General features: G+C 39.4%; 1 protein-coding gene and 1 pseudogene across 1 annotated transcript in view; both read right to left on the reverse strand.

Moving 5' to 3' along the window:
• MYO3B (myosin IIIB) overlaps positions 1 to 18,779 on the reverse strand; it is a 388,019-nt gene that overhangs the window by 251,265 nt on the left and 117,975 nt on the right. The gene's annotated exons all lie outside the window — the stretch shown is intronic.
• On the reverse strand, positions 15,591 to 15,744 carry LOC132521781 (large ribosomal subunit protein eL39-like; annotated as a pseudogene).

An 18,779-nucleotide genomic window follows, 5' to 3' on the forward strand; every position in this document is an offset into this window, starting at 1 on the left:
AGGACCTAGAAGAACTAAAGATGAAACAAGCAACGATGAACAACACAATAAATGAAATTTAAAATACTCCAGAAGGGATCAATAGCAGAATAACTGAGGCAGAAGAATGGATAAGTGACCTGGAAGATAGTGGAAATAACTACTGCAGAGCAGAATAAAGAAAAAAGAATGAAAAGAATTGAGGACAGTCTCAGAGACCTCTGGGACAACATTAAATGCACCAACATTCGAATTATAGGGGTTCCAGAAGAAGAAGAGAAAAAGAAAGGGATGGAGAAAATATTTGAAGAGATTATAGTTGAAAACTTCCCTCATATGGGAAAGGAAATAGTTAATCAAGTCCAGGAAGCACAGAGAGTCCCATACAGGATAAATCCAAAGAGAAACATGCCAAGACACATATTAATCAAACTGTCAAAAATTAAATACAAAGAAAACATATTAAAAGCAGCAAGGGAAAAACAACACATAACACACAAGGGAATCCCCATAAGGTGAACAGCTGATCTTTCAGCAGAAAGATTCTGCAAGCCAGAAGGGACTGGCAGGACATATTTAAAGCGATGAAGGAGAAAAACCTACAACCAAGATTACTCTACCCAGCAAGGATCTCATTCAGATTTGATGGAGAAATTAAAACCTTTACAGACAAGCAAAAGCTGAGAGTTCAGCAGCACCAAACCAGCTTTATAACAAATGCTAAAGGATCTTCTCTAGGCAAGAAACACAAGAGAAGGAAAAGACCTATAATAACAAACCCAAAACAATTAAGAAAATGAGAATAGGAACATACATTTCGATAATTACCTTAAATGTAAATGGATTAAATGCTCCCACCAAAAGACACAGACTGGCTGAATGGATACAAAAACAAGACTCATATATATGCTGTCTACAAGAAACCCACTTCAGACCTAGAGACACATACAGACTGAAAGTGAGGGGATGGAAAAAGATATTCCATGCAAATGGAAACCAAAAGAAAGCTGGAGTAGCAATTCTCATATCAAACAAAATAGACTTTAAAATACAGACTATTAGAAGAAACAAAGAAGGACACTAAATAATGATCAAGGGATTGATCCAACAAGAAGATATAACAATTGTAAATACTTACGCACACAACATAGAAGCACCTCAATACATAAGGCAAATGCTAACAGCCATAAAAGGGGCAATCGACAGTAACACATTCATAGTAGGGGACTTTAACACCCCACTGTCACCAATGGACAGATCATCCAAAATGAAAATAAATAAGGAAACACAAGCTTTAAATGATACATTAAACAAGATGGACTTAATTGATATTTAGAGGACATTCCATCCAAAAAAACAGAATACACATTTTTCTCAAGTGCTCATGGAACATTCTCCAGGATAGATTATATCCTGGGTCACAAATCAAGCCTTGGTAAAATTAAGAAAACTGAAATTGTATCAAGTATCTTTTCCGACCACAACACTATGAGACTAGATATCAATTACAGGAAAAGATCTGTAAAAAATACAAACATATGGAGGCTAAACAATACATTACTTAATAACGAAGTGATCACTGAAGAAATCAAAGAGGAAATCAAAAAATACCTAGAAACAAATGACAATGGAGACAAGACGACCCAAAACCTATGGGATGCAGCAAAAGCAGTTCTAAGAGGGAAGTTTATAGCAATAAAATCCTACCTTAAGAAACAGGAAACATCTCGAATAAACAACCTAATCTTGCACCTAAAGCAATTAGAGAAAGAAGAACAAAAAAACCCCAAAGTTAGCAGAAGGAAAGAAATCATAAAGATCAGATCAGAAATAAATGAAAAAGACATGAAGGAAATGATAACAAAGATCAATAAAACTAAAAGCTGGTTCTTTGAGAAGATAAACAAAATTGATAAGCCATTAGCCAGATGCATCAAGAAAAAAAGGGAGAAGACTCAAATCAATAGAATTAGAAATGAAAAAGGAGAAGTAACAACTGACACTGCAGAAATACAAAATATCATGAGAGATTACTACAAGCAACTCTATACCAATAAAATGGACAACCTGGAAGAAATGGACAAATTCTTAGAAATGCACAACCTGCCAAGACAGAATCAGGAAGAAATAGAAAATATGAACAGACCAATCACAGGCACTGAAATTGAAACTGTGACTAAAAATCTTCCAACAAACAAAAGCCCAGGTCCAGATGGCTTCACAGGCGAATTCTATCACACTTTTAGAGAAGAGCTAACACCTATCCTTCTCAAACTCTTCCAAAATATAGCAGAGTGAGGAACACTCCCAAACTCATTCTATGAGGCCACCATCAGCCTGATACCAAAACCAGGCAAGTATGTCACAAAGAAAGAAAACTACAGGCCAATATCACTGATGAACATAGATGCAAAAATTCTCAACAAAATACTAGCAAACAGAATCCAACAGCACATTAAGAGGATCATACACCATGATCAAGTGGGGTTTATTCCAGGAATGCAAGGATTCTTCAATATACGCAAATCAATCAATGTGATACACCATATTAACAAAATGAAGGAGAAAAATCATATGGTTATTCAATAGATGTGGAGAAAGCTTTCGACAAAATTCAACACCCATTTCAGATAAAAACCCTCCAGAAAGTAGGCATAGAGGGAACTTTCCTCAACATAATAAAGGCCATATATGACATATCCACAGACAACATAGTCCTCAATGGTGAAAAACTGAAAGCATTTCCACTAAGATCAGGAACAAGACAAGGTTGCCCACTCTCACCAGTCTTATTCAACACAGTTTTGGAAGTTTTAGCCACAGCAATCAGAGAAGAAAAAGAAATAAAAGGAATCCCAATTGGAAAAGAAGAAGTAAAGCTGTCACTGTTTGCAGATGACATGATGTTTTACATAGAGAATCCTAAAGATGCTACCAGAAAACTACTAGAGCTAATCAATGAGTTTGGTAAAGTATCAGGATACAAAATTAATGCACAGAAATCTCTGGCATTCCTATACACTAATGATGAAAAATCTGAAAGAGAAATTAAGGAAACACTCCCATTTACCATTGCAACAAAATGAATAAAATACCTAGGAATAAACCTACCTAAGGAGACGAAAGTCCTGTATGCAGAAAACTATAAGACACCGATGAAGGAAATTAAAGACGATACAAACAGAGGGAGAGATATACCATGTTCTTGGATTGGAAGACTCAACATTGTGAAAGTGACTCTACTACCCAAAGCAATCTACAGATTCAATGCAATCCCTATCAAACTACCACTGGCATTTTTCACAGAACTAGAACAAAAAATTTCACAATTCGTATGGAAACACAAAAGACCCCCAAATAGCCAAAGCAATCTTGAGAGCGAAAAACGGAGCTGGAGGAATCAGGCTCCCTGACTTCAGACTATACTACAAAGCTACAGTAATGAAGATAGTATGGTACTGGCACAAAAACAGAAATATAGATCAATGGAACAGGATAGAAAGCTCAGAGATAAACCCACGCACATATGGTCACCTTATCTTTGATAAAGGAGGCAGGAATGTACAGTGGAGAAAGGACAGCCTCTTCAATAAGTGGTGCAGGGAAAACTGGACAGGTACATGTGAAAGTATGAAATTGGAACACTCCCTAACACCATACACAAAAATAAGCTCAAAATGGATTAAAGACCTAAACGTAAGGCCAGAAACTATCAAACTCTTAGAGGAAAACATAGGCAGAACACTCTATGAATAAATCACAGCAAGATCCTTTTTAACCCACCTCCTAGAGAAATGGAAATAAAAACAAAAACAAATGGGACCTAATGAAACTTCAAAGCTTTTGCACAGCAAAGGAAACCATAAACAAGACCAAAAGACAACCCTCAGAATGGGAGAAAATATTTGCAAATGAAGCAACTGACGAAGGATTATTCTCCAAAATTTACAAGAAGCTTATGCAGCTCAATAACAAAAAAACAAAAAACCCAATCCAAAAATGGGGAGAAGACCTAAATAGACATTTCTCCAAAGAAGATATACAGAGTGCCAACAAACACATGAAAAAATGCTCAACATCATTAATCATTAGAGAAATACAAATCAAAACTACAATGAGATATCATCTCATACTGGTCAAAATGGCCATCATCAAAAAATCTAGAAACAATAAATGCTGGAGAGGGGGTGGAGAAAAGGGAACACTCTTGCACTGCTGGTGGGAATGTGAATTGGTACAGCCACTATAGAGAACAGTATGGAGGTTCCTTAAAAAACTACAAATAGAACTACCATATGACCCAGCAATCCCCTACTGGGCATATACCCTGAGAAAACCATAATTCAAAAAGAGTCATGTACCAAAATGTTCATTGCAGCTCTACTTACAATAGCCAGGAGATGGAAACAACCTACGTGTCCATCATCGGATGAATGGATAAAGAAGATGTGGCACATATACACAATGGAATATTACTCAGCCATAAAAAGAAACGAAATTGAGTTATTTGTAGTGAGGTGGATGGACCTAGAGTCTGCCATACAGAGTGAAGTAAGTCAGAAAGAGAAAGCCAAATACCGTATGCTAACACATATATATGGAATCTAAGGAAAAAAAAATGTCACAGAGAACCTAGGGGTAAGACAGGAATAAAGGCAGAGACCTACTAGAGAATGGACTTGAGGATATGGGGAGGGGGAAGGGTAAACTGTGACAAAGTGAGAGAGTGGCGTGGACATATATACACTACCAAATGTAAAATAGATAGCTAGTGGGAAGCAGCCACATAGCACAGGGAGATCAACTTGGTGCTTTGTGACCACCTAGAGGGGTGGGATAGGGAGGGTGGGAGGGAGGGAGATGCAAGAGGGAAGAGATATGGGAACATATGTATATGTATAACTGATTCACTTTGTTATAAAGCAGAAACTAACACACCATTGTAAAAAAAAAAGAATACAATTACTTTTAATTAAAAAAAATTTTTTTTAAATAAAATGAGTTCCTGGCTTCAAGGAGCTCACAGTCTGTCTAGTGGCAGAGCTAGAGGCATAAATAAGTAATGATAATGCAGTGTGACGAATGAAACAATGAGAGGAGTGAGGCAGCCGGGAGGGTGTGTTTGCAGTGCATCTTCCCTGACCAGGGGAATTGGTGGGGTAACTGGGAGAGCATATTCCAGGCAAAGAAAAGGACATGAACAATGGTACAGAGAAGCAGAGTACGGTGTGTACAGGTAGAGCATAAAGTTCAAGATGGGGATCAGAGCAAGCTGAGGCTGGACACGTGGGCAGGAGCCAGACCAGGGAGAGATAATTTGAGCCTGATTCCTGACCAGCCCTTATTTCTCTGTTTAAATAAGATCCTTACCTTTAGTCATCAAAGCACTCAACACTCATTTAATAGAATTACTAGGTCCACCCTAGATCATATTGACCCAAACTGCACTGAAGAGAAGTTCCATGCTTCACGAGACCACAGGTATCTCTGAACCAGCTAATCTACAAAAGCTGCAACAATACAGTTTCCCTACCAGCCTTTTGGTCCCAGCCATGGACGAGCAGACAGAAGTGACAGCTCCCAGCTGGATCTATGTGCCTCCAAGTGAGTGTAATTCAGTGCTGGAGCCAAAGCCGATGACATGCATTAGTTATTACTGTAAGACAGCAATTCGGTGATAAAATACAATATTGTCACCTTCAATATGTACTAATAGTGATTTACCAGAGCTCATAGGGAACAACTTAGACGACTATCTGATTACAATACACGGGATAAATCACCCTCATCTGAGGGTTAAATTACCCCATCTGACAACTCTAGATCAATTTGACAGTTTAAATCAGGGTCCCCATCTTCCCTCCCCAACTTACAGAGTCTGTCCTGGTTCACGGGTGAAAAATCAGAACAGCAGATAGACCCTCTCCTTTTTCCTTCCATAGCAATTTCCCATCCTTCATGCTGGGTCCAAATGAAGCTCTGTTAAGTCATCTCTAAAAGAACTAATGCACTCACAGGGTATCAGCCTTCATGGTAAATATCTGTAGCTCAAAGGCAGCACTCTGTCAGACAGTAAGGTCTAAAATGAATGTTTCCACAAGAGATAGTCTTCAAATATGGCTGCTGTGATGGTTAATTTTATGTGTCAACTGGGCTAAGGGATGCCCCGATAGCTGGTGAAATGTCATTTCTGGGTGTGTCTATGACGGTGTTTCCAGAAGAGATTAACATTTGATTCAGTAGACTGAGTTAAGAAAACCCACTTTGGTTGGCCTCATCCAATCCACTGAGGGCCCGGATACAACAAAAAGGGCAAACACACTCTCTCTGCTTGAGCTGAGACCTCCGTCGTCTCCTGCCCTTCGTCTAGGGCTTTTAGGCTCAGATCAGGACTTACACCATCGGCCCTACCCCACCTCATCCCCAATTCTCAGGGCTTCAGACTCAGACTGAATTACACCACCAGATTTCCTGGTTCTCCAGCTTGTATATATTCTTACTGGTTCTATTTCTCTGGAGAACCCTGACTAATAGAGCTGCCAACAATTCCTTCTCTTCCAACACACACGTCTCTCTGCCCAATAAGACTTGGAGTCTGATTTCCCTCCCCCGCCTTGAATCTGGAGTGGCCATGTATTTGCTTTATCTATAGAAGTGACAGTCTGCTAACTCTGGGCCTAACGTTTAAAAAGGCAGGGTGCTTCAGTTTGGGGACTCTTGGAGTCCAGCTGCCATATAAGAAGCTTGAGCTGGACTACTGATGATAAGAAGCATGTGAATGAAGACCATAGGCCTTCCTGAACATCCCTTCTTGGAGCTCAGCTAAGCTCCCAGCTAAATGCAACCACATGACAGACCAGGCTGACATGATGTGCAACATGACTGGGTGGTTCACCCAGTCAACCCATAAAACCATGCTAAATAATAAATCATTGTTGTTTCAAGCCAAAAAAAAAAGAAAAGAAATGTGAACTCTAACTCTGTATCTGTACTCTATAAGCTACAGTTACCCCAGTTCAGGCTCACAGCAAATATCACTAAGTGATCATAATCCTCTACCCTGGAGGTGGCCTCAGAATCCTTCTAACACAGCATTCTAGGAAGGTGATCAGGTGATCAGTGGTGGGATGCAAGATGACACCAATCTGCCAGCTCTTTCTACTGTAATTGCTTCCTCTCAGAGAAGTACATGTGACCGTGAAATCTTAGTGCAGCTAAGTGTATTTGGTTCTTGAAGTCCTCAATAAAGGCCAGCAAATCATTGATAATTACAAAAGTATCCCTCTTTTACTATTGGGCAGTAGGTTTGGGAGGAGGAATTTAACATAAACCCTTAACATTTGAGACATATTAAAAAAACAGAAACAAAAATAAAACATGGAAAGGGAAGAAAGGAAGGAAGGAAAGAAAGAAAAGGAAGAATGAAAATACACTATGGCTTTATGGTGTAATACTAATACTTGAGGTTGTGATGAAACTGTATGTATTAAAGGATTTTACATTTATCCTCGCTGGCAGACATTGCTAACCCACAGCTTAGGGATCAGAGGCCTGGAGAGATCAAATGACTTAAGGTCATGTAACCACCAAGTCATGGGCTACATTAGTTTCCTAGGGCTACTGTAACTTAAGCACCACAAACTGATATTTATTCTCTCACAGCTCTGGAGACTGGAAGTCTGAGATCAAGACTTAAGATGAGTAGAGCCATGTTCCCTCTGAAGGTGCTAGAGAAGGATCTATTCAGGCCTCTTTCCTACCTTCTAGTAGTTCCTTGGCTTGTGGTGGCATAACTCCAATCTTCACATGATGTTCTCTCTGGGTGTGTTTGTATCCAAATTTCGTCTTTTTATAAAGACACCAGTTTTCCTGGATTAGGGGTCCACGCTACTGCAGCATGATCTCATCTTAACTAATTATAGGTGCAATGGCCCTATTTCCAAATAAGGTCACATTCTGAGATACTGAGGCTTGGGACATCAACATACGAAGTTTTAGGGGTACGATTCAACCCATATCATGGGGTGATCAAGGCCAGACTTCCTGTACATGTGTGAGGAGCACTGCTTGAGCATAAGGGTTTAAGTTTTGGGCCTCCCTTAAAGGCAAGAATTCTCACTATTCACTAAAATATAGCCTTTTAAATAAAATTTTTCTTTCAAAAAAACATCCAATAGTCCTTCACATCAAAAATCAATTATGGGATTTTTTCCCCCACTCATAAACCTGGTATGATAGCTATATCATACACCTGATGACCTTAGGAAGTTACAAATTAAAATACTGAGAGGTCACCAGAAGCCACACACATACCCAAAAGGAGATGAAAGACCAAGAGAATCTATAATGATTTATTATATTTGAAAACACTGTTATAAATCTTGAATACACTTAAAAAAAAGAGTCCCTCCCATCAGGAAGCTTGCACAAGCCTCTTAGATAGCCTCATCCACCAGAGGGGCAGACAGCAGAAGCAAGAAGAACTACAATTCTCCAGCCTGTGGAAGAAAAACCACATTCACAGAAAGAGAGACAAAATGAAAAGGCAGAGGACTATGTATCAGATGAAGGAACAAGATAAAACCCCAGAAGAACAACTAAATGAAGTGGAGAAACCTTCCAGAAAAAGAATTCAGAATAATGATAGTGAAGATGATCCAGGACCTCGGAAAAAGAATGGAGGCAAAGATCGAGAAGACGTAAGAAATGTTTAACAAAGACATAGAAGAATTAAAGAACAAACACCTAGAAGAATTAAAGAACAAACAAACAGAGATAAACATTACAATAACTGAAATGAAAACTACACTAGAAGGAATCAATAGCAGAATAACTGAGGCAGAAGAACGGATAAGTGACCTGGAAGACAGAATGGTGGAATGCACTGCCGTGGAACAGAATAAAGAAAAAAGAATGAAAAGAAATGAAGACAGCCTAAGAGACCTCTAGGACAATATTAAATGCACCAACATTCGCATTATAGGGGTCCCAGAAGGGGAAGAGAGAGAGAAAGGACCAGAGGAAATATTTGAAGAGATTATAGTCAAAAACTTCCCTAACATGGGAAAGGAAATAGCCACCTAAACCCAGGAAGCGCAGAGAGTCCCAGGCAGGATAAACCCATGAAGAAACACACTGAGACACACAGCAATCAAATTGACAAAAATTACAAAGAAAAATTATTGAAAGCAACAAGGGAAAAATGACACATAACATACAAGGGAACTCCCAGAAGGTTAACAGCTGATTTCTCAGCAGAAACTCTACAGGCCAGAAGAGAGTGGCACAATATATTTAAAGTGATTAAAGGGAAGAATCTACAACCAAGATTGCTCTACCCGGCAAGGATCTCATTCAGATTCGACGGAGAAATCAAAAGTTTTACAGACAAGCAAAAGCTAAGAGAATTCAGCACCACCAAACCAGCTCTACGACAAATGTTAAAGGAACTTCTCTAACTGGGAAACACAAGAGAAGAAAAGGACCTACAAAAACAAACCCATAACAATTAAGACAATGGTGATAGGAACATACATATTGATAATTACCTTAAACGTGAATGGATTAAATGCTCCAACCAAAAGACACTGGCTCACTGAATGGATACAGAAACAAGACCCATATATATGTTGTCTACAAGAGACCCACTTCAGACCCAGGGACACATACAGACTGAAAGTGAGGGCATGGAAAAAGATATTCCATGCAAATGGAAACCAAAAGAAAGCTGGAGTAGCAATACTCATATCAGATAAAATAGACTTTAAAATAAAGACTGTTATGAGAGACAAGGAAGGACACTACATAATGATCAAGGGATCAATCTAAGATGATATAACAATTATAAATATGTATGTACCCAACATAGGAGCACCTCAATACATAAGGCAACTGCTAACAGCTATAAAAGAGGAAATCGACATTAACACAACAATATTGGGGGACTTTAACACTTCACTTACACCAATGGACAGATCATCAGACAGAAAATTAATAAGGAAACACAAGCTTTAAATGACACAATAGACCAGGTAGATTTAATTGATATTTATAGGACATTCCATCCAAAGACAGCAGATTACACTTTCTTCTCAAGTGCACAGAAAACATTCTCCAGGATAGATCACATCTAGGGTCACAAAAAAGCCTCGGTAAATTTAAGAAAACTGAAATCATTTCAAGCATCTTTTCCGACCACAATGCTATGAGATTAGAAATCAATTACGGGGGAAAAACCATAAAAAAACACAAACACATGGAGGCTAAACAATATGTTACTAAATAACCAAGATATCACTGAAGAAACCACGGAGGAAATAAAAAAATACCTAGAGACAAATGACAACGAAAACACGACAATCCAAAACCTATGGGATGCAGCAAAAGCAGTTCTAAGAGGGAAGTTTATAGCAATACAATCCTACCTCAAGAAACAAGAAAAATCTGAAATAAACAATCTAAACTTACACCTAAAGAAATCAGAGAAAGAAGAACAAACAAAACCCAAAGTTAGTAGAAGAAAAGAAATCATAAAGATCAGAGCAAAAATAAATGAAATAGAAACAAAGAAAACAGTAGCAAAGATCAATAAAACTAAAAACTGGTTCTTTGAGAAGATAAACAAAATTGATAAAACTTTAGCCAGATTCATCAGGAAAAAGAGGGAGAGGACTCAAATCAATAAAATTAGAAATGAAAAAGGAGAAGTTACAAGGGACACTGCAGAAATACAAAGCATCCTAAGAGACTACTACAGGCAACTCTATGCCAATAAAATGGACAACCTGGAAGAAATGGACAAATTCTTAGAAAGGTATAACCTTCCAAGACTGAACCAGGAAGAAACAGAAAATATGAACAGACCAATCACAAGTAATGAAATTGAAACTGTGATTAAAAATCTTCCAACAAACAAAAGTCCAGGACCAGATGGCTTCACAGGTGAATTCTATCAAACATTTAGCGAAGAGCTAACACCCATCCTTCTCAAACTCTTCCAAAAAACTGCAGAGGAAAGAACACTCCCAAACTCATTCTATGAAGCCACCATCACCCTGATACCAAAACCAGACAGAGATACTACAATAAAGAAAATTACAGGGCTTCCCTGGTGGCTCAGTGGTTGAGAGTCTGCCTGCCGATGCAGGGGATGCGGGTTCGTGCCCCGGTCCAGGAAGATTCCACGTGCCGCAGAGCGGCTGGGCCCATGAGCCATGGCCGCTGAGCCTGCGCGTCCGGAGCCTGTGCTCCGCAACGGGAGAGGCCACCACAGTGAGAGGCCCGCGTACCGCAAAAAAAAAAAAAAAAAGAAAGTTACAGACCAATATCACTGATGAATATAGATGCAAAAATCGTCAACAAAATACTAGCAAACCGAATCCAACAACACATTAAAAGGTTCATACACCATGATCTACTGGGATTCATCCCAGGGATGCAAGCATTCTTCAATATACGCAAATCAATCCACGTGATATACCATATTAAAATTGAAGAATAAAAATCATATGATCATCTCAATAGATGCAGAAAAATCTTTTGACAAAATTCAACACCCATTTATGATAAAAACTCTCCAGAAAGTGGGCATAGAGGGAACGTACCTCAACATAATAAATGCCATATATGACAAACCCACAGCCAACATCGTTCTCAATGGTGAAAAACTGAAACCATTTCGTCTAAGATCAAGAACAAGACAAGGTTACCCACTCTCACTGCTATTATTCAACATAGTTTTGGAAGTTTTAGCCACAGCAATCAGAGAAGAAAAAGAAATTAAAGGAATACAAACTGGAAAAGAAGAAGTAAAACTGTCACTGTTTGCAGATGATATGATACTGTACATAGAGAATCCTAGAGATGCCACCAGGAAACTACTAGAGCTAATCAATGAATTTGGTAAAGTAGCAGGATACAAAATTAATGCACAGAAATCACTTGCATTCCTATACACTAACAACGAAAGATCAGAAAGAGAAATTAAGGAAACACTCCCATTCACCACTGTAACAAAAAGAATAAAATACCTAGAAATAAACCTACCTAAGGAGGTAAAAGACCTTTATTCAGAAAACTATACGACACTGATGAAAGAAACCAAAGATAACACAAACAGATGGAGAGATATACCATGTTCCTGAATTGGAAGAATCAATACTGTGAAAATGACTGTACTACCCAAAGCAATCTACAGATTCAATGCAATCCCTATCAAACTACAAGTTTTTACAGAACTAGGACAAAAAATCTTAAAATTTTTATGGAGACAGAAAAGACTCCAAAGAGCCAAAGTGGTCTTGAGGGAAAAAAAAGGAGCTGGATGAATCAGACTCCCTGACTTCAGACTATACTACAAAGCTACAGTCATCAAGACAATATGGTACTGGCACAAAAACAGAAATATAGATCAATGGAACAGGATAGAAAGACCAGAGATAAACCCATATACCTATGGTCAACTAATCTATGACAAAGGAGGCAAGGATATACAATGGAGGAAAGACAGTCTCTTTAATAAGTGGTGCTGGGAAACCTGGACAGCTACATGTAAAAGAATGAAATTAGAACACTCCCTAACACCATACACAAAAAAAAATTCAAAATGTTTTAGAGACCTAAATGTAAGACCGGACACTATAAAACTCTTAGAGGAAAACATAGGAAGAACACTCTTTGACATAAATCACAGCAAGATCTTTTTTGACCCACCTCCTAGAGTAATGGAAATAAAAACAAAAATATACAAATGGGACCTAATGAAACGTAAAGGTTTTTAACAGCAAAGGAAACTACAAACAAGATGAAAATACAACCCTCAGAATGGGAGAAAATATTTGCAAACAAATCAATGGACAAAGATTAATCTCCAAAATACATAAACAGCTCATGCAGCTCAATATTAAAAAAACAAACAACCCAATAAAAAAATGGGCAGAAGACCTAAATAGACATTTCTCCAAAGAAGGCATACAGATGGCCAAGAAGCACATGAAAAGCTGCTCAAGATCACTAATTATTAGAGAAACGCAAATCAAAACTACCCTGAGTTATCAACTCACACCAGTTAGAATGGGCATCATCAGAAAATCTACAAACAACAAATGCTGGAGAGGGTGTGAAGAAAAGGGAACCCTCTTGTACTGTTGGTGGAAATATAAATTGATACAGCCACTATGGAGAACAGTATGGAGATTCCTTAAAAAACTAAAAATAGAATTACCATATGATCCAGCAATCCCACTACTGGGCATATATCCAGAGAAAACCATAATTCAAAAGACACATGCACCCCATTGTTCAATGCAGCACTATTTACAATAGCCAGGTCATGGAAGCAACCTAAATACCCATCAACAGACGAATGGATAAAGAAGATGTGGTACATATATACGATGGAATATTACTCAGCCATAAAAAGGAATGGAATTGGGTCATTTGTAGAGACGTGGATGGATCTAGAGACTGTCATACAGAGTGAAGTAAGTCAGAAAGAGAAAAACAAATATCATATGTTAACACATATATGTGGAATCTAGAAAAACGGCACAGATGAACAGGTTTGCAAGGCAGAAAAAGAGACACAGATGTAGAGAACAAACCTATGGACACCAAGTGGGGGAAAGTGGCGGGGGTGTGTGTGGTGGGATGAATTGGGAGATTGGGATTAATATATATACACTAATATGTATAAAATAGATAACTATTAAGAACCTGCTGTATAAAAAATAAAATTCAAAAATTTAAAAATTCAAAAAAAAAAAGCAGCCTTTTCCTCCTTAGTGCCAAAGGGTGATGTCTGTTATTTTTAACCCTGCCAGAAATTATCAGTGGGTTGGAAGAATGTAGTACTATGACATGAGCCTTCATTTCCATTTTTAATTAAAATCTTACTGACTCTGAGCCAGATGTGCTTTGTCACCAGAGCCTGTGGAAGCTCCACAGTGGAAACTACAGTGGCCTGGGAATGGAGGAGCAGGCAGGAATCTGGGGCTTAGCATCAAATCAAAAGAACATCACAGCCCTTGGGAGAAGACCAGGAGGCGTGTGAACCTGGCCACTCCATGCTCATACCTTGTCCTTAATTTCCTCATCTCTCTCAGGCAACAGGTCAGCCTTGATGGGGGATCATGACTGCCTTTCCTCAAGATCCACCTCTGTTTTGACTCATCACCCCATAGAACCCCCTGGCTCTGCTTCCTGACTCCCTCATCTCTTGACGTCAGCACTATTCTAAGTTACAATATTCATCATGATCACTCATATTTGCTGAGCTCTCAGTCTGTATCTCACTTAATTCTTACAACACTCTATAAAGGAGCATGATTCCAGACTGCTACCTGTCTACAGACTCTCCACTTGCCATAGGGATAGGGCTCTGGTACTGACCTGGGCCTGCAGCTGCCCTGTCCAAAGACTGCATTTCTCAGCTTCTTTTGTAGCTAGGTGTGGCCACGTGACAAACTGCAGCTAACAATATACTGTATGAAACTGCCAGAAAGTCTTCTTAGAGAAAGGAAACTTTCATTTTCCTCTCCTTCCATCTGCCCATAAATGTTGGAGCTACAGCAGCCATCTTGGCCCATGAGGTGCCCTTGGGAATGGAAACAACACTTAATGGGGCAGCACGAGGGCAGGAGTCTGGGTGGTTGCCACATACCCTGCCAGACCAGCAGTACATGCATGGTTTGACTCCCAGCTTACTTCATGTGAGAGGAAATAAAAATCTATCCTGTTTAAGCCACTGTTATTTGGGATTTTCTATCACAGCAGACCTGATCTTAATTCCAAGTGGTTAAGAATTAGTACTTCCATTTCACAGACTGAGGCTCAGAGAGGTTAAATAACTTGTTCAAGGTGAAAAATGTCGGTGGCAGTGGTAGAATACAACCTGACTTCAGATCCTGTGCTCTTAATCTCCCCAACATGTGTTCTCTGAAAAGACCTTTTCCCATGCTGAAGACAGTGGAGTCACGGTTAACTCGTCCCTCTCTGTAGCACCTGTCTCCTCCCATAGTCAGCTGCCATGCTCTGTGGGTTCTGCTGCCCGGGGTCTTGGCAGCCATCTCCTGCCCCAGTGCTCCCTCCTTACCAAGAAAGGTGTGGCCAGCAGACAGCAGAGACAGAGGCCTCAGCCTAGACAAGATTTGCGCTGGGATGCGGGGAGAGCCAGGGCTGTCTGCACTTCTGTTTGACTCCTGCTGGGGGTGGTCTCTAGGCTAAGCTTGAGGGGCTCTGCTGTTGCCCTTGAGAAGGGAGCCGAGGAGTGTGTGTGTGTGTGTGTGTGTGTGTGTGTGTGTGTGTGTGTCCGTGTCCTGAGCTGTGAAAGTCAGTGAGCTGAAATCTAAATAAAGAGAAGCTGGACAGGAGATTGAAATATTCCAGAGGTGTTGACACTTTCAGGAGGTCATTGACACTTTCTTTTTTTTCCAAACAAAAGGTGTCACACTTTATTACTGAACCTACTAGTGCAAAGGCAAAGAAACAAAGAGAAAAATAATAGCCTCCTGACAAATGTCCAACTGTCCAGATAGTGGTGATGTTTTCAGCTTGATGGGGTAAGACGTTGGTGGCCTTAGCATCACCGCGTGTGCCATCTCATGTGTGATTCCTTACAGACCCAGCTTGGTTCTTCTCCAATATCTCCTCTTAGAGTTACACCTGACTTTAAAACCAGTTTTTCCATGTGAATCCACTAGGGAATGGAATGGGACGATTCTGCCTTTGTTTCTTGGCCAAGAACTGCTTGATCCTGAAAGTCTTGTGAGAAGAACAGAGTCAACCGCATACCCCACGATGGCAGGGAAAGGGAGGGAGCCAGTGACACTTTCAAAAAAGGAGTTTCAGGATAGTGGTATGGCCAAATGCAAAGGATGATAAAAATAACAGCTACTGTTGGCTGAGCGTGAATATATATGAAGCAAGTCTTCTAGTGTTCAAATCCCAGCTCCAGTCCTTAATAGCTGTGGTCTTGGGACTCTTGGACTCTTTCAACCTCAATTTCTGTAAAGTGGGGATATTAGAACTACCTCATAGGACTGTGAGGATTAAGCCAATTGTGTGACGTGCAGAGAACAGAGCCTGGCACGAGTAAGAGTTACATATGTTAGTTATTATTTTCTGCCAGGTTCTACATACACATTATATAATTTAATCCTTATAGTAACCCTCTGAGATGGGTATTCTCAGCCCCAATTTGACAATTGAAAAGCAAAGGTCAGAGAGGTTAAATACTTCCCCCCAGGTTACAGAGCTATTAAGTGACACAGCTGGATCGCACACACTGCTCTTCCACAGCTGCCTCTTCTTGATGATAAGCCAGGCAGCACACGGGGAGGGGCTGAGGGGGAACAGGCTGTGGATGGATGTGTGAGCCACACCCCCATCTCCCCACCCCCAGCCCACACACACCAGGTGCGTGGACATACAGACAGCGCAGAGCTCACCACCACTGTTTATTTCAACTGCAGATTCTTTTTGATTTACATTATGAAATTCAAGTAAGATTTTTTTTAAAAGAAGAAAGAAAGAAAAGCCATTATGGAATAAATGGTACAAACGGTACATTCTAACCTTATCTAAAAGTCACCTAACATCAAAAAATCTACCAACAATAAATGGTGGAGAAGGTGTAAAGGGAACCCTCCAACACTGTTGATGGGAATGTAAATTGGTACAGCCACTATGGAGAACAGTAAGGAGGTTCCTTAAAAAACTAAAAATAGAGCCACTATATGACCCAGCAATCCCACTCCTGGGCATATATCTGGAGAAAACCATAATTTGAAAGGATGCATGCACCCCGATGTTCACTGCAGCACTATTTACAATAGCCAGGACATGGAAGCAACCTAAATGTCCATCAACAAAGGAATGGATAAAGAAGATGTGGTACAAATATACAATGGAATATTACTCAGCCATAAAAAGGAACAAAATAATGCCATTTGCAGCAACATGGATGGACCTAGAGATTGTCATACAGAGTGAGGTAAGAAAGAGAAAGACAAATATCATATAATATCACTTATATGTGGAATTTAGAAAAATGGTGCAGATGAACTTATCTGCAAAGCAGAAATAGAGTCACAGATGTAGAAAATAAACTTGTGGTTACCAAAGGGGGAAGGGGGGAATGGGATGAACTGGGAGATTGGGATTGACATATATACACTACCTTATATAAAATGGATAACTAATGAGAACCTACTGTATAGCACAGGAAACTCTACTCAGTGCTCTGTGGTGACCTAAATGGGAAGGGAATCTGAAAAAAGAGGGGATATATATATATATATATATATATGTGTATATATATATATATATATATATATAACTCACTTTGCTGTATAGCAGAAGCTAACACAACATTGTAAAGCAACTACACTCCAATAAAAATTAATAAAAATAAAAGTCACCTAACATAATGTGCCTCAAGGACTAATATGACTAATATGAAATCTATGACATATGCTACAGACCTGGTTTCTTACAAGATGTAAACTCAGCATTTGGTGCGAAATAAACAGAATATGCTGGCTAGAGTCTGGAGCACCTATTTATTATGCATTTTGCTTATTTTGGATGAAGCTAAACCTGTCATTGCCACGGTTCCCAGGACAACATATTCCAGGTATGTGTGGATACTGTACCGTGTTTCAAACCTCAAGCCATACTGAGTCACTTCTTGGTTTATACCATGAGAGAAGCAGATTTTATCAGCTGAGTTTGTAAGTGGAGTACAAGTGAGATCAAATCAGGCCCTCGGTGTCTTTAGATGATCTATTAGGTAATCTAAATTAGATGCTCTTCAGGGAGATATAACCTTGAAACACACAGCTTTATTTGTTCTCCTCATAAAGGGAAAAAAATCCCAATTTTTCAAAATGAGAAAGAAGTTGGGTTGCATTTATAAGTATATTGATCAATGTATGTTTAGAGGTGAGAGGAGAATTGGGGTTTTTTTAAATTAGAATTTTTTTTTAGCTTCTCCATGAGTTTTTATTAATTCACCAATTCCCTATAGCTCAAGAGATGCTAATTAATTCAAGAAACCGTAATAGCTAATCATTGGCTAAATAAATCTAAAATGGAGAGAGTCTGTCACTGGAGATACCACTGCTCATTTTAATTAAAATTACCAATTTGTGAAGTAACGTAAATAAAGGTTACTGTATCCTTCTACTCAGGAAGTATTAACACTGTGCATGGCCACCTGAGAATCCATGAGGACTTAAAAAGCCAAGAATACTTGTAGAATCTTATCAATTTCTGAGTTAGAATATTTATCATTCCAAGCGTGTTGTTCATTGACATTATAAACCTATGTGGAATTACGCTGCCTTGAAACACAAAACGGAGAATGGCAAAGGACTGAGAATTGTTGCCTTGAAGGGAATACACTCAATGTCAAGGAATCAACCACCCCAAAATGATTACTTTTAAACATTCAGGCCTACAGGAAAGCAGATGTTCCAGGTCTGAGTTTCAATTTTTAAGGGATAAATTTATGCAAATGCCCATTTGTTTTAGTACTTCAGTAGCTAGGGTGATCTCACCTTGTTAACATTCAGTGCAACTGCTTACAGCCATTCTAATGTCATTTGCAGGGACAGGAAAGGTCGCCTCAACATTTCATGACTAAATGGCAGGGCTCGACCATGATGCTCACCCTAGGAAGTAGACACACCTGCACACTTAGCTGCTCAAGCCAGCCAACCCTGGAAAACAGTGCGTGCGTGGGCAACCATATAGTTCAAGTCATCACTGAGCCCAAAGCTGAGCAGCCATAGTGCTCTTGA

Source organism: Lagenorhynchus albirostris, chromosome 6 (genome assembly GCF_949774975.1).
Source record: "Lagenorhynchus albirostris chromosome 6, mLagAlb1.1, whole genome shotgun sequence".
In the NCBI taxonomy this organism is placed as follows: Eukaryota; Metazoa; Chordata; class Mammalia; order Artiodactyla; family Delphinidae; genus Lagenorhynchus; species Lagenorhynchus albirostris.